This window comes from Caenorhabditis remanei, chromosome IV (assembly GCF_010183535.1).
Source record: "Caenorhabditis remanei strain PX506 chromosome IV, whole genome shotgun sequence".
Lineage (NCBI taxonomy): Eukaryota > Metazoa > Nematoda > Chromadorea > Rhabditida > Rhabditidae > Caenorhabditis > Caenorhabditis remanei.
The window spans coordinates 20,348,791-20,367,291 of NC_071331.1; positions in this window are offsets into that span (position 1 = coordinate 20,348,791).

Below are 18,501 nucleotides of genomic sequence, written 5' to 3' on the forward strand. Positions count from 1 at the left end.
AGCTTAAAATAATTAAGATTATTTAAAAAACTTTTAGTTTGAAATTTATCACATGAAGAACACCGATAAATCAAATATAGCTCCGATTTATTGGAATTATTACAATTTCGACTCTTTGAAACAGTAAATTTGTCTTTGAAGATTATTGTTTTATCGAACTGTTGATTGTAATCAAATATGGTTTCTATAGTTCATGCGTTGTTTTTGGAGCCCTCATTCATATTATTCTGGATGTAAAAAATGACTGAATTAACTTTCCGTTGGTTTATTGCTTTTGAGCTGAATATGTTGTCTGAACCACATTATTGGAAAATTTAAATAAGGTTCTGAGCAGCTTACTAGGGAAGGCCCTCGACTCGGTCTGGAGTTATGGGTCGTGACCCATATCTTTGAAAGCTGAGAAAACGCCGATTCCAAATATATATTCATTTTTTGCCCTCGAGGCCTGGAATTCGAGAAAAACAAGATCAAAGTTTGTAAAAATGACAAATTATTGCCTTTCTGACACGCGAAAAACGTTTTTAAATTTTTTTGCGATAAAAAGGCAATAATTTGTTAGTTGTCCAAACTTTGACCTCATTTTTCTCAAAAACCAGGCCTCGAGGGCAAACTGAATATATAATTGGAATCAGCGTTTTTTCAGCTTTTCAATGATATAGGTCTCGATCCATAACTCCAGACCGAGTCCATGACCTTCCCTTGTTAGAAATGAAAAATTTTTTGAAGCAGCAATTTTTATGTCAAAAAATAGAAGGACGCTTAGAAAAATGATACATATATGTGGCCTATGATAGCTAATTTCAAAAAAACGAGAATTAAAATTACATTGTCCAGTTAACAACACGTTTTGAAATTTTCTTGAAACAGAGAGTTTTTTTGAAAATTTGCTATTGGAAATATATATTTTCGCAGGGTAATTTGATAACATGGAGATCTAGATTAGCGTTGCTTATTCAATTCTGAGAAATTAGAAATTGATAAATGAAAGCAAAGAACGGATAGATCCTGAAGAACTACTTTATACAAAACTTAATTTCAGAAGTTTCTCATCTGAAACCGCAAATTTTTGAAAATTCTGTAAATTAAGCAAGTTTCAAAGAAATCTAATAAAAAACATTGGAATAGAATGTTAAAATAAAAAACGTTCTGTAGCAGGCACATCTTAAATAAAATCATCCAAAATCTCATAATTTGAATTTATTTTAAAACAGAAATTTGTTTTCCTAAAAAATGAAAGAGTTTGATTTTAAAGTGAATAGAATACATTAGCATTAAAATGCTATGAATAAAAATATAGCGAACGAGTGATTCGACATTTGAACAAGATTCTCAATTTTTGATTAGACATATTCATTTTTTGAAACAGCAACAAAAAATCTCTCATCCCTTTCTGTTCCCATCCAAAATGAGCAAGAGACATATGAATGATTCAGAAGAACGCGACTAGGACTACTCTCTCTCTCCTCTCTGATCCCCCCTCCTTTCCCCAACGGATTACATCAAATCCCCTCGTTTCCCAACAAGCCCCGCCTCCTTTTAGGCGGGCTCAAAGAGCAATTCCCCTTTTTTGTGCGCTCATTTGAATAGAGATGGGATATGTTTGATGAATGGAATTGAAAAAAACGGGAAAAAATGTAATGGAAAAAATGATGATGAGGGGTTGTTGCAGATAGAAAATTGAGGGAAAAGAAGTCAAATAATTGGGAAAAGAGAGAGAAGAAGTGCAAAGAAGGGATCATTAGAAAAGGACGAAACCTTTGAAGAAAAGGATTCAGAGCTCTGAAAAAAAACATGTGATTTTTAAAGATGAGGGGTTTCTAGAAAAAGCAGATTTGACTGAAATAACTTTTTCACTGTTTCAAACATTCATGTTTCATTATTTGAATTTTGGAACAGAAGTTTTGGATGGTAAGGGCAGAAGGAAATGAAATTTCGTGTTATACTAGCTCACCACAGTTTATACAACTGCGCTCCACCAAAATTCCCTTGAAAAATGTCTCTTTTTCTCTGAGTCTCTCAATTTCGCAAACTACTTCCTTAGGTCTCGGTAGAGCGTGGTTGTAAGCAGCGTGCTACTGTTCCAAAATACTTACTTTTTAGAGTTTTTTTCTCAAATTCATGATCATTTACTTTTTTATGAAATAATACGACCCAGTGACGGAAAATATCTTGTTCCCATTTTAAAATTTTTTTGAAACCGTAACTTTTTTGGAAAACATTTCAAAAAGGTACATATTTGTGCATAAATATTCTTACAACCGCGTTCCACCTAACTCCTTTGCAAAATTTCTCTTTTCTCTTAATTTCTCTTTTAGTTTCGATAGAGCGCGATTGTGTGAAGAGTGATGTGCTAATATGTATTCATGAATTGAAAGAGAAGTCGTATTATCGCTGTGATTGACATTGTTGATAATGTCTCTATTTTTAAAACAGAAATTTTTATGTAAAATTTGAAAACCATAAAACGAAATAGACAAAGGATTTTCAGTGTCTGAAACGTTTTACTGTTTAAAAAAAATGAAAACAAAATTCATTAAGAACATGTAGATATAAGAGATGGTGAATTTCAAACAAAAATTCCCACAAATTAGATAAAGGATTTACAGTGTATCTCCTAGATTACTAGACTCAATATTTTGAATATAATCTACACACATTTTTTAAATATGTCCATTTTGTTCATCGCATCAAAATGTACTTTTGATTAAAAAAACAGTGTTTCAGTGAATGGCTTCTAGAATGCACCGGATCTGTATTCTCTTTGAAAAAATTGAATAGCCACCATGAGACCTTTTTGTTTTCCTTGGAAATAATTTTCTTTTTTCAAATAAATTTTACATGACGCTGGCAATATTTTGGGAATACGTATTGTACTTCCTCAGAAAACTTCATATTCATTTCGAAGGAAAACAAAAAGATCTCATCGTGGCTATGTAAATAAGTACTCTTATTCACTAAAAAACTGTTTTTTACAGACTATCGAAAGTACATTTTGATGCGATAAACAAAAGGGACATATTTAAAAGATGTGTGTAGATTATATTCAAAATATTCAGTCTAGTAATCTAGGAGACACAATGTAAATCCGTTATCTAATTTGTGGGGAATTTTTTTTTTGAAATTCACAATCTCTTATATCTACGTGTTCTTAACAAATTTTGTTTTCATTTATTTAAAAACAGTAAAACGTTTCAAAAAATTTCAGTTTTACTAAAACTATCTCAAAAATCTGTCAGTCATTCTTTCTCCTCTCCTTAAAAAGGCATCCAGATTTTTAGTGTACACTGAATAAAGAATGAGATGACAAGTTTTCTGCAAAAACAAATCCTCCGGTTTCATTTGACATATTTCTTTTTCAGCTTCTAAGAAACTTTTTTGACTGGTCTAGACACTTTTTATTAGAGGCAATATTCCATGATTTCCAGTTAACTTGAGTGACACAAGTGTGATGTGATTCTTCTCCAGAATCAGTTGGAACATGCATATATTTATTGGCTGGTGCGCTTTTGGCGCGATGTCAGAAGATAACCATCAATTTTAAAAGTTAAGAACAAAACAAAATTTGTTGGACTTCAATTTTCTAAGCTATTACTATTTTCTGTTTCGATTATAAATCAAATTTTGAAAATTTTGACCTTGTAATTATTCAGCTAACAAATACCCATACTCCTTATTCCAGCTTTTCTTAAGGAATAGTTAGCACAGTAAAACTTCTCCATTAAAAAAATAATTTCTGTTCCAGCAAACTATGAAAAATTTCGCTAATAAGATAATGTCGCTTTCAATGGTAAACTTTATGGTCCTTTGAAATATTCACCTGACTGGCGTGCCTTGAGCTAAGCAAAGTTTGATGTTATACATATTTCGTCTGCTTTCTATCAAATTACTTACAATTTTATTTATTTACTTGAAAAACAATTACCGAATAGCGGAAACTAAAAATCAAATACAACCGATAACTCAATTGTTTTCCAGAAGTTTTGAAACACGGTACTTTTTTTTAATACGGTAAAAATGATTTCTGTTTTAACAAACTATGAATAATTTTTCTGCAAAAAACTCACTACGGAGTATTTTGAATTTGGAACGTTCATCAGAGAGAAAATTATTCATAAACTTTTGTTGTTTTTTCGGGAAATTTTGAAACCGTTTTCTTTTTGTTCTAGTATTCAATTCCTTCTGTTTCAATAATTACAGAAATAATTTGACTAGAAAGCATGATAGTGTTTCTATGTTTAAAACAACTATGTTTCTAAAAAGACACACCTGGTGCGACTTGGGCGCGTTTAATTTCAAATTATTTATGGCAATCAGATATTAGCACGGCACGCTTCTCACAACCGCGCTCTACCGGAATCGAAAAAACTGTGTACGAAATTGAGAGACGCAGGGAAAAGTTGACATCTTTCAAGCGCATTTCGATGGAGCATAGTTGCAAGAACTGTGCCAAGTTAATATAGTAAACTTTAATTCAACTTTTACAAATATAAGTTGTACTGTTTCAGTTAGAAACGGAAAATCTTCATGATAAGAAAAAAATGCTGGGCAAAATGCAGAAAAGAGTTGTCTGACGCAGGAGTCTTTTTCAGCAGAGTTCTGATTTTCTTTCAATAAATGGTAAGCATCATTGCAAATTTAGCAAATTTATGTTTGGGAAATTCAGAAACAGGATATTTATTATATGTCAACTAAAAGTTATATAATCTCAGTCCCCGATCTGGTGCACCTCAGGCGCTTTCAGTTACACTGCTGAAAAATGTTATTCACGGATTGAAAGAGAAGTCATTCTATCGTTGTGATTGACATTGTTGATAATTTCAAATTTTTTGAAACATAAATTTTATGTGAAACTTAAAGACCAGCTTCTCATATCAGAAAATCAGAAATAATCTGTAAAGAATGCGTGCTAAAAACGGCGAATTTTGACTATTTTGAAATCTCTTGGACTACCCGAATAAACTCTTCCGATTTACAAGCTTCTCTTTGAAACAGAAAAAATAAAATAAAATGTCTAAAGTTTTCCTTTGAATACACTCATTGATGGAACTATTTTCATCACTGAATTGATATTTTGTTGAAACAGTATCTATGTTTTCAGATTACCACGTTTTCACAGTTTCAGAGAATTTACGACTTCATAAGCCTGAAACTGGTTTTTGATTGTCTTCTCTTGTCTACAGCAAACATTCACTGTTTCAGAATCCGAAAAAGATTAAATTAGTTATGAAATTTTCACTGTCGAAAATATTGTTTTCAATTTTTTTTCTGTTTAGTGTTGGTAAAAGACATTCACTCGAAACAGTAAACATTTCCAAAAAGTTTTCAGTTTCTCTCAAACTAGAAATTTCAAAAACTAATTAAAACTTGGCTAAGATGCCGGCGAAATCCAAATGTCAGACACGAAATCTCTCCTCCTTTCTCCTCTCTTTAAAAAGGCATCCAGATTTCTAGTGTACACTGAATAAAGAATGAGATGGCAAGTTTTCTGCAAAAACAAACTTCTTTCTTATGAACACTCTAAATATTCTCCAGTTTCAATGGCATATTTATTTTTCAGCTTCTAAGAAACTTTTTTGACTGGTCTAGACACTTTTTATTAGGGGAAATATGCCATGATTCCCAGTTAACTTGTGTGTCACAAGTGTGATGTGATTCTTCTACAGAATCAGTGGGAGCATGCATATATTTATTGGCTGGCGCGCTTTTGGCGCGATTTCAGAAGATAACCTTCAATTTTAAAAATTAGGAACCAAACAAAATTTGTTGGACTTCAATTTTCTAAACTATTTTCTGTTTCGATTATAAATCAAATTAAGAAAATTTTGACCTTGTAATTATTCAGCTAACAACTACCCATACTCCTTATTCCAGCTCTTCTTAAAGAATAGTTAGCACAGTAAAACTTTTCCATTTAAAAATAATTTCTGTTCCAACAAACTATCAATAAATTCCACTAAAAGATAATGGCGGTTTCCTACCTATTTTGATTGAATCTGAAAAATACATCTGACTGGCGTGCCCTGCGCGTTTTTAAGCGAAGTTTAATCCTGCATTTCTTTTACTTGTTATTAAAATACGTACATGACTCAATTGTTTTCCAGATGCTTTGAAACAGTTACATTTTTATTTGAATTCGGTAAAAATGATTTCTGTTTCAACAAACATGAATAATTTTTCTGCAAAAACTCACTACTGCGACGGACTATTTTGACGAATAGCTTATCAGAGAGATCATTATTCATAAACTTTGAAACTTCCCAACTTTCCAAAAAATTTCAGTTTCAGTTGAAAATTAACTAATTCTATTTGAAGTAATGCTCATACATCAATTAAAAAAAATGTAGCTGGCGCGCTTTCAAAAATGTTACAATTTCATGTTGTGAAGATGAGGTAATTGACGAAACAAAATTGAATTTTCGTATTATTTTTTCTGGAAATTTTGAAACCATTTTCTTTTCGCTGTAAAATTCTTTTTTTTTCTCTTTCAATAATTACTGAAATAACTTTTGACTAGAAACCATGATAGTGTTTTTAAGGTTCGATGTCGAAAATCAAGTTCTCAAAAAGACACACCTGGTGCGACTTGGGCGCGTTTAATTTCAAATTATTTATTGTGAAGTAACTCAAAACTTTGTGAAATTATATTGTTGCTGTTTTATAGAAACAAAAATTTATGAACAGTACGGTTCCTTCAACCGCGCTCTACCGAAACCAAAGAAAATTGTGTGCGAAATTGAGAGACTCAGAGAAAAAGAGACATTTTTCAAGGGCATTTCGGTGGAGCGCCAAACAAAAAGCGAGAACTATGCCGAGCTAATCCAAAAAAACTTTGATTCGACTTCTACAAATTAAATTTGTACTGTTTCAATTAAAAATTGAATATTTTCATATAAAGAAAAAAATGTTCATATTATCATTCAATGACTCAAAAAAATTCGTCTGGAAAACCATTTTTTTAAATATAAATCGTAAAAAATCCTCTGGCACACCGTTGACGCGTTTAGGCAGAGTTTTGCTTTTCTCACAATAACTGGCAAGCACTATTGTACTAAATTTTTATTTGAGAAATTCAGAAACAGGAGATTTTTTTATATGTCAACTGAAAATTATGTATATAATTTCAGCCAGGGGCACGGTTGCACCTTAGGTGCTTTCAGTTGCACATTTGAATTTTTAAGTAGAAAACTAACAAAATTTTGATTCTAGGGAAATTTTTTCGTAATAATTTGAAACAAATTTTTTCTGTTTCGACGAAAAATCAAAAAGTTTACCTTCGAGAAAATAATGATTGGTGACAATTACTATTTTCAAAAACGAAGAGATGTAGCTGGTGCGCCTTTGGAGCGTAAAAATGAGGGATGTAATGGAAACTTTCGAATCACTGAATTCACATATGATAACATTTTTTGAATAGAAAATTGAAACAGTGAATTTTTTGCTCAGAATTTTTTACCGTTTCTGGTTGATGTGGTAATACGAGAACTCAAGTTTCTCCAATAATAATAATAAAATTCCAGCAAACCGGATGTGGTTTTTGTCTACAAAACTGGTCACTTTCTCTTCTCCCAAATGAAAAAAGTCAGAAACCAATAATGTGCATGATTCAGTTATCGAATCGACGTGTGAGTGAGAAAGAAGCCGAGAAAAACAACACTATTATTACATGCTGAAAACAATTAACTTGTTGGTTTTCTTTCTTAGTTTTTTGCTCACGGATTTTAGTTTTTTCTCGCTTTTTGTTCAGAGAACGGAGTTTGAGGAACAATGGAATGTGATGGAGAGAGACTGGGAGAGGAGGAAATTTTGAAACTGAAGAAGACTGTTTCAGAGAGGTTTAGAAGGAAGTGGAGTAATTATTCAGGACATTATGAATTTTTGAACGACAGGTAGTCATTTACCAAAAATTTGTATGGTCACAGTGTTAGTAAAGAAACAATTAAACAAAAAAGTTTAAAATGAGAAATAGTGATAATGAACAGGAACAAGATGGGGAAGCTTATTTGTGATTTTTAGAAAAATTTACTGTTTCAAAAAATCAAAAAATATAAAATACCAATTTTTATAATGTTTCTCACAAAACACTTGTTGTTACTGTTTCCTAAAAATATTGATTATCAGTCATTTTTCGTAAATGAACAAGCCAACCAACCTATCCGAAGACGAACACGAGTACTCCGGAAGCCTGTACTGTATATTCTTAAGCGAAATAATTGTTTCTAGAATTTTTCAAACCATAATTGGAGAGCACATACATACTGATGCTATTATTTTTTGAAAGCATTGAAATGTTTGCTGAAACAGTAAAGTTTTCGAATTTCCCATTGAATTTTTGTTAGGTTCGATAAAGCACATTAACATAGTCAAAAAGGTAAAAAATTATCAAACAATTCCATGTATACCGAAAATAGTTTTCCGAAAGTTTTGAAACAATTAAGCAAGGAAAAGTGGAGATTCGAATTTCATGTAAAAAACATTTAAATGTTGCTGAAAATGAACATTTAAATGCTGCTGAAACAGTGAAGATTTTGAAATTTCAGTGACGCGTTCCTCTAATAAAAACAATGTTTCATGAGTTTCTGTTGAACAATAAGTGTTTGATAATTTACTTATAATTACGGCTGTCAGAAGTCGCGGCCGGCCGGCCCCGGCTTTTTCCTGAAAATCTCAAACAGCCGCGACTTTCTAGAGTTTCAACTAAAAACATGACTTTATATACTTTTGACAATTTGGTACCAGTCTGACCAACAGGGTTTGACCCCCACTGGTGCCAAAACTATTTTACGGCCGTACGACAGTTTTGCTTGCAATTTCAGGATGCAACTACCATTAAAAACTTATTCAGAGACCACTTCTGTTTCCGACTTTTGTGTCTACACGCTCATTCAGTTACAAGAGATCGCATTCGTCATTGTGTCACCATTTCTAGACACTCCTTTTGAACAAAATTTGAAAAAAAACTTGTCAAATAAGAGCTAGAAAAAAACCTAGATCATGAATAATTCAGTTCAAAAACTTCAAAAGAGTTGCGGCAAAAAATAACACATTTTTGGTCAGAATGAGCAGAAATCTAGATTTCGAGTGACTTCTCAATTTCGAGAAAGTTGAGTTTTTTGTTTCAAGATTTTTAGAAAACTAGTTTGAGTTCATATGGAATTGTTTCAATGTTGGATACTTTAGGCCATTTTGATTATGTAACTGCGATCAAACAAGTTCGAGAGCTAAAAAACCATTTCAAAGAAAAAGTTTCAAAATTTTTACTGTTTCAGCAAAATTCGAATATTGTTAAGAATAATATAGTTTCAGTAAGACTATTGCTTTAAAAACTCCAAACTCTCTAAACATAAAATTCGAATCACCATTTTCCCTTATTTCAATGTTTCAGGACTTTTTTCAGGTAATTATTCTGGGTAAATATGGAATTGCTGGATAATTTTATGCCATTTAAATTATGTAAATGTGTTCTATCGAACACTAAAATAATTCATTGGGAAACTCGAAGACTTTACTGTTTCAGCAAAACTTGAATGTCCTTAGAACTAATATTACCAACAGTGAAGAAAAATTTATCGAAAAAGTCTTCGAAAATTGTTTGACAAAATCTGGATTGTTGGAAATTATTGGAGGTTTATAGAAGAAAATAATAATAAATAAATAAATAAATTCCCTAAAATTGCTCATAATTAAGATTTTATAAGAAAACAAAATCAAATATATGTCTGTAATTGTTTACTGTTTCAGATTCAATTCAAAACTTTTAGAAAACGACCATTATCCACTCGATGCTCTGAGAACGCAATAATTATTAAACAGGAAATTCGAATCACCACACTTTTCTCTACATAGTTTCAAATCCGTTCGATCTTTTTCATAAAGTCAAAAACTCTGACGCTAGTCCGGATGTATTGAGGATGATCGAAGAGAAATTCAAGAAATGCATTAAAAATTTAAGAACTATTCATGAGACGTCTTCCGGTTTCGAGAATCCTTTTGCAAGGTTTTTTCAAAGTCAAAAAAAAGATTTTTGAGAACTAGTTGAGGGATGTCTGAAGAGAGGAAGGTATACTGAGTAGTGAGATCAATGTGTGTTAGTTGTTGATGTGAATAGGGAGTAATCAGAAAGATACAATATTTGTAACTGGTTGTGGTTTAAGAAGCGTTTACGAATGAGGTTCAAGGTAAATAGACATGACTAACAAGACAACTAGAAACAGATTTTAAAAAAAATCCATCGAATTTGACATACTAACTTTATACTTTATAGGATAGCAATTAGAGAGTTCACAGAGAAATCAGCCGTTCTAGCCTCTGTTTCTATGTATAGGAGAATATTATAGTACCAGTCGGTTAACGCAGCCTAACGGCTGCTCAACCTCCTTCTCTACACCACTTTTCTGGGTGTTACAGCGCCTGCGGCGCTTCTCAAATAGTTCCGACTATCGAGGTCTCAGAATTCCCTGCTACTCCTGGATCGTAAAACGTCTTCACTTGTCGGTAGTTTTTGTTAACTAAGAGAGGCGAGCGGAATTATTCACTTTTTTCTTTCCGCCTTCCACTTTCTTCTTTCCGCCAACAATTTTCCTATTTTCGCTTTCCGTCATTTTAAGAATTTTTTCCTCTGCTTAGAGAATATCAGTTTGAAAAATTAGTTCGCTTACTCGAATTTACTGAGATTTTTTGCACCGAAGCTATCGGTTTTTCCAAAAAAGGTTTTCACAACAAAATAAAAACAAAATCGTCTTCTGAAATATGACTTCTTATTCTGCCTTCCGCATTCTGGCATTTTAAAAACCACATTCCGCTCAACTCTGGTAACTAAGCAGCCTGTTCCGGTAGCGAACAGTTAAATTCCCTCTTCAAGAGGCGAGTGATCTTTCAAATATCCATTTTAAGTTTCGACTTCCTTATTCACAAATCACCATCACTTTTTGAGTAGTATTCTTTCATTCAGAATACTCCTAGTTGGCTTCTGGGTGTTTTTCACTGTCTTTCTTTGGCTTGAGACTATGAAACCTTTACCAAAATCATTTTGCTGAAATTTGGTTTACTATGTTTTTTCGCTATTCTATTCACGTCTTCAAAAAATGCACTTCAAGTAGGGACCGCAATGAACGTGGGCGGAGTTTTTCATTTTCTTCTCTTGGGACGTCATGGGGAGGTTATCGAAATGTTTGGTGGACTGCCTTGAGAGCCCAGTACGATAAAACAGAATGAAAACTTTTTACCCCTATGTAATCGAGTACGTAGAATTCGATGAGCATATTTTCCTTTCACCCAATTGTATGGTTTTCTCAGAAAACTGAAAAAAACGTTTTGCTTTTTTCAGAAAAATGTCACGTTTAATTTGTTCTAGGCCGAACACGCATCATTTTTTGACAGTTTCTAATAGTCTCGGACATACTCTAATATGTTTTGAAAGAAAATTCGTTTTTCGTGCTGTCGAATTTTTTTGAGAGCCATCTGAACTTCGAGGCATCACATCAAAAAACTTTCTGTGATAACTTATCTATTTTCTGACATATTCTTTTTGGACATTTCTTCAGGTACCTGGGCCCAAAATTTTGAAGCTCATTAATTCGTAAAATGTAGTTTCCTCTGTGTCGGAAGACAACAGACTCAGAAAGAAAATCAGTTTTCCCGACAGTTCAGGTTAATGCAGGTCAAATACGCATCATTTCTTGACGCATTCAGATTCTACGCAAAATTTCGATCTAGATGCGCTTGGGAACAAAAAATTTTGTGCTGTCGAATTTTAGATATTTGATGTTTTATCTCAAAATATGCTGAATATCCTTCAAAAAAATTCTCTTGAATTTTAAGAAATCACGTCAAAAATATATTTTCTATTATCCGCGTCACATTTGTGGTCATTTGGTTCAGTGCATAACACGCGGGGGTTTTAATCAAAGGGTTTCTGGTTCGAACTTTCCTAAATTTTGCAAAAATTTGACTGACTGAACGTGAAAATAGAAGATATTTTTTGCGTGGTCAGGAAAACAAAAGAATTCTCTAAGAGAATTCAGTAGAAACCATGGCTGAGTAAAAGGTACTGTAACTTCGGAGACTGTGAATATTTTCGGGAAAAAATTTGGGAATGTACTTCCATTTACCTGAAGAACAGGCCAGGATGGAAATTTTTTATGAAAAAAATGAGTTTGAAAAAAATGTTGCGGTCTCTAACTTCAAGTAATCTTTTTAAGTGTTTGATTGATCGGCGGCAATGCCGCGTCCCTCCTCCAAAATCTTTCAAGATTGTTTAGTATGTTTTTATCCAAAAAATTCTGCTTCCTGAATTTTTGACTGTTCGTCGGTAATGGCTGCTTATATTTCTAAGTTAAAAAGTTAAAAAAAACCACCTTATTATTTTCTCAAAATGTCGAGTGAATGAAAATCACCATCTGAAAGTAGTCAGATTCCTTACTATTAGCAGATAAACAACAGATTGGTTGAATATTATCTAACCTGCACTTCAACATCTGACTCGCCTCATCCACATCCAGCTGTTTATAGCAAAAAACAGGTCAACGTTTGCAGAATAGATCTGACCCAAGATTTGTAGTACAAACCTTTTAAAACATTATGAAATTTTGAAGAAATGAATTCATTTGAACAATGAAAAGTTTCTATAACTATTTTTCCCGTGAACTCCTATTTCCCTATTTCGAAAATGAAAGGCAATGAAAGGCTTGAAAACCACGTTTTTTTCACGTAGTGACCTAATTTCGAACTATTTGAACTAAAAAAATAGACGGGCATCATCCGGGACAAATTTCCAAACGATCTGTGTAAGTTTCATTAAAAACGGTTCAGTACAGAGGGCGCTAGAGTCGGCGACAAACGGACAGACAAACGGATCTGGTGAATATTATTAGTAAAGATAGTCAACTACATTAAGTTACCCTTTTATCTCTGAAACAGTTAAAATCAATAATCTATTCAGGAAAAAAAGATATCTGACATGTGATGGTCATGAAGCATTTATGCCACTCTTATTGTTTTAAAAATTGATGTGGGAAGTTTTCTATTGTTACACTTTTCTTTGAAACAAGATTTATTGAAGTATCCAATGAATATTTCCAGCGTCTCATTATAAAGACAAATTGTGAAACAGTAAATTTTAGTAAGCATATAAAAAGATATACAAGTAAGAAAAGCTGCACATTTATTGAACACGCTCCTGAAATCGATGAAGCAGTTTGACAAGTTTTGAAACAGTAATTTTCAATTTTTTGTTATAAAGAGAAGATGTGAGTTAAAAGCTACTGGTGACGGTACATATCACCTGTAGATGACACTATTTCGAAAAAGTGAAGTGTTCTTAAAACTTTTTTCACGAAAAATGTAATGTTGACCATTTCCAAATGATTTTCTATTATTTCATATAATTTTGAAACAGAAAGTTTTAGTTTCAATTCTGATAGGCGCTATTAGCAGTGCACACCTCGCACAACTGCGCCCCATCGCAAACGAGAGGCGAGAGACGCAGAGTTTTTTCGCGCGCCGATACAGATTCCGTAGCTTTTGACCTATTCTCGCATTTTTTCATAAGAATTCACAAAAAATACTTTGAAAAAATGCAATTTTTTTATATAAACATTTTTGTTTGGCAGCTGGTTGTAACGGATTTTTTGGAGTTTTCAAAAAAAATAAGTTTTTTCTGTTAAATGGGAAAAATACGTGAAACTATTCAAAACGGTATCATCCGTTTGAAAATATATTTTGAAACAGTAAAAATTTGATTAGGGTTTTCACAAAGTACGTACGTCCACAAGTAGGAAAAAGCACGTTTCTGTTCTTTATGTTTTAGTAAATAGACGCAAAGAAATAATCATTTGCTGACTGGGATTTCGGTGTAGCACGGTTGTAAAAACCAAAATGACATGATAGAAACACAGTTGGGAAATTGGGAAAATAATTCAACTAATTATGAAACTGTACAAAAACTTTTTATCGATTCCTTGGAATGTTTTCAACACAAATGATTTTAGGGAATTTTCAGTCGCGAAAACAAAAGCTCGTTTTAAATCTCACCCAATGCTTTCAAAATGTGTTTTACTCTTACATAACTTTTTGAAACAGTAAAATGTTACTTTTTCATCTAATATACCAAAAAATGTTATGGTGATGACCAACATCCTTCCGTATTGAATATCCGAGTGAAACACGGAACTAATAGGAATGTCAGGTATCTTCCGGTAGTAAAGAACCCCGCCGGAAATTAAGAAATTGAGTTTTCCAGGAAATTGGAATTTCGAAAAAAAATTGGGGTCGAAAAAAAAACAATGACAAATTTTGTCTGAGAAATAATGCTTGACTGAAACTGATCCATTTTTACAGAGTTCACAAGTTTTGTGAGAAAATTTTAGAAAATTAGTTAATTTTTTTTTTTTAATGGCAATATCGACTTTTCAAATATAATAATTATAATTCATAGCTGATTAAAACAGAAATTTTTTCTCAAAATAATTGCTAAACTTACAAACTTGTTAGTTCGAAACAATACAATTTATATTCAGATATTATATTTTGGAAACAAGGAATGAAACATACTTGCAACAGGCCGGGCCTTGACGAGAATTTCCAAGGCCCGGCTGAAAAATTTGAACTGAAATTTTGAACGAAAATTTGAATTTTTTCCCAAAAATGTCGCATTTTTGACTATACTTCAGAATTCAATGAAAAGATAGTTATGCGTCAAAAAATTGAAATTTTTAATGTAAAATTTCAAAAAATTTCAAAAAATTTGGTAAAAAATAGGTACCTTTTTTGAAGCCGGGCCTTCGGGCCGGGCCGTAAATTTGCAAGTATGGAAAAAAAATTTATTCTGAGAAATCGCTTTTCTTCCTTCTAATTACTATTTTCTTTTATTGCATAGAGGAGCTGATCAAATTATAAGATAATTACAAAAGGGAAAATAAAAGAAGATTTTTTCTATTTTTTTGATTCTAAAACGAGATCTTTTCCTCTTTCTTCTCTCTTTGTCTATTATTCTTTCGAAAAGAATAAATATTTATGAAGGTAGGGAGGAACGTGAATAAAATATGTGTAATTGAGAAGAAGTGAGAACAAATTTCAGAAAAGACGAGGAAGAAGAAGAGGAGAAAGAAAGAACAATGAGAATTCGGATGGACAGAAATCAGGATATCGGGTTTACTCACTAGTCAGCAATTAATATACGGATTATTGGAGAAAAAATATGAATACTAGAAACGGAAGTTATGAAACCGTGAAAATTGGGTAACTTTGTTTCCCTGGTAAACTGTCATATCGGCTTCTGTGAGCTGACTTTCAAAAAATATTAAGGAAACAGAAATGAGCAGAAGATTTAATTGAGGAACCAATATTGAAAAAAAAAACTAGTAGTCGTTAAAACAAAAGTTCTGACAAGGGAACCTTTTGGGGTCGCAAGTTTGGAATCGTTCCAAATTGCTACCAGGTATTAAGGACAGCTTGAATAGGCATGTCTAAAATTTTTGTTTTGTGCTCGTCACTTGCCGCTGAGAAAAACAATCTCAAAGGTTCACTCCTGTAGTTAAACGCTGTAAAAGCCTGAAAATGGCTTGTAAAACCAGAGATGAATACGGTTTTTCTCAGCGGCAATTAACGAGTACAAAACAAAAATTTGGGATATGCCTATTCAAGCTGTCCTTAATGCCTGGTAGCAATTTGGAACGATTCCAAACTTGCGACCCCTTGAGGTTCCCTTGTGAATCAGTAAATATTTTACTTCAAAAAATGTCCCGGTACTGAAATAAGAACACCAAGCTATGGGACAGGTATCATGTTCTGAACATGACAAAATGACCACAACTCTCTAGGGAGTGTCCGCACGAAAAAGTTGCCAACTACAAAAATGGAGCTCTACCTTTTTTCTGTATGGTTTATACATAATTTACTTTGGGGGATAATCAGTGATACCGTAACACCCTCCTCTTGGTCGTTTTCAACTGAGAAAAGGCCAGATTGAATACCTTACTGCACGATACTGTATGTAGACGTAAATGGGATACAGTATACTTACATATCTCCTTGGCCGACGCCGTCTACTACCAGCTTATCTTGCCTCTTCTACGTGTCAATGTCAATGTAGGAGGGAGAAAATATAAGAATCTTCATCTCATTGACAAGAGAATAGTCGACAGTCAGTCAAACGTTCACCATCTGCCAATACAATAAACTTTAAAAATAAAATTTTTTGGAACAGTAATTTTTCATTTGCAAACTGGTAGAAAGAGAATACGGAATTTAAAAAAAAGGTATGAGCTTCACCAAACCTATTGCAAAAAGTTACCTCCTAAAAATCCAGCGTCTCATTATAAGCACAAATTGTGGAACAGTACTTGTTAGTAAGCATATGAGAATTTAAACAAGTAAGAAACAATTCACAGATATTGAATACGCTTCTGGAATCGATAAAACTACTTGACGCATTTTGAAACAGTACTTCTTCTTTTTGAAGAGAGTTTGTGGGAACAAAGCTACTGGTGACAGTACATATCACCTGTAGATGACACTATTTTGAAACAGTAAAGTACTCATTAACTTTTTTTCAGAGTAGACTATTATTCGAAGATTATGAATTAGATAGAGAAATCGGATAGAGTCAAATAAAGAAAGGCCTTTGAAGATTGATCATTAGAAAATGCAACAATTTTTAAATTTTTAGACATTTAGAAACAGGTGAAAATATGGAAATAGATGTACTGAGTCCGTTGGTCTAGAAAAGTCTAAATTACTTATTTGAAACAGTAAAATTTTCCATTCTCAAGCTGTTTAGGAACAGCGGGTGAGCATTTGTTTTTCATCCGATAATGTATGAAATACCGATTAAACAGTTCAGAATGATTCGTAAGAATTTTCAAGTATTACTGTATTACAAGGAATGAAATAGATAGAAAAATTCGAAAAATTCGAAATAAGTGCGACTGCAGTGTTAGAATCATAACTGAAGATTGCAGAAAAGTTCAAAGATAGATAGAAACATTGAAACAGTGGAATTTTTTGGATTTACAAAGAAATTATTATTTTTCAGATATTATGAAGTTCGAATCATCTTCAAAAGCTACGACTTTTAGGAATAATTGGATTTACAAAAAGTGCTTATAGCAAGATAACAATAATTGAAGAAACTCGTAAAGTTTAGAGATAAACATTTTGAAACAGGAACATTTTAATTCCAAAATCACATAATCTAATAATAGTTTGTTTTTGGCCGAACTAAAAATAATTACCAGAAAAACTAACCTTTATAGTTTTTTAAAATTAGTAATTCATTTGAAACAGTAAAAATTTAAGATAAAGTTTGAAAAATTTGACCGACCCGGACTTCTGCGAGTCCGGAAACTATGAGGAAACTCAAAAGAGTTAGAAACTTTATCTAAAAACTTGTAATAAGATTAAAAACTAATAAAAATCAGTCAGTGTGCGAAAAAAATCGACGTAGTACCAATAAGAACGGTAAAAATTTTAGATCCTTATTTTGAAATAGTGAAAATTTCTCATAATAATAAAAAAATTTTAGTAAAAACCTGCCAGCGTTTGAAAAAGTTGAAGTTTTTGGTAAATGTTTACTAAAACAGTAACATTTTTAATTTAAAAATCACGAGTTTCACAATTATTGAAAAAGTATGGCTTATACATTGGAAAATGGGTATGACGAACATATTAATGAAAATTTAAGAAAGTTTTCAAAAAGTAAATCGCTGAAACAGTAATGTTTTTCAACTTTAAAAAAGTATTGAAACGGATTCTTAGAAAATAAATGAAGATGTAAGCAGATAAACTAAAATGACTCAATTTTATAAGTTTTGGGAGAAACATAAAAATTAATTGTGCATCATATCAATTAAGGCATATGCTGACTAATTTAATAAACATTTCCGTGAAAATTTTTTTTGAAGCAGTCAAATTTACCTTTTTTATGACATCAAGTCTGGTTCTTCACCCGCGCTCTATATCTGAATTTATTGAATTTCGAAAATCCAGATTTTTAAAATAGAAAGTTGCACTCATCAAGAGAAAACTTCTGATCTTTTGATCCAACTTCAAAGAATTTTCAAACATTAAAAACTATATTTTTACAAACTTTTTCTCTTTTTTTCCATAAATCGAGTGACCAAAAAAAAGTAGAAAATAAATACAAATAAGGATGTCTTCTTCTTCCTAGAAAATGTACATTGTGTTTAGGTAAACAAACATTTCAGAGGGATTAGTATCATCATCTAGGAGATCGAGGGGAGATGAGAGCTAATGCATTTCTGAGAACGTTTGTGGATGGTGAATATTTGAAAAAAAAAACTATTGAGTATTCTACTATGGTATACGACTGGAAAATAATGAAAAAGAACATTTGAAACAGAATAAATTTGATTTGTTGGAACAGATTTATTGTGTTGAACATTGTTTCTGATAGGAACTACTCCAATTCTTACAATTTTTAAAACAGGGATTGGAATTGCTTTCAGAAATCCTTTTTATCGTTGGTACAAAAAGTTCAACAGGGAT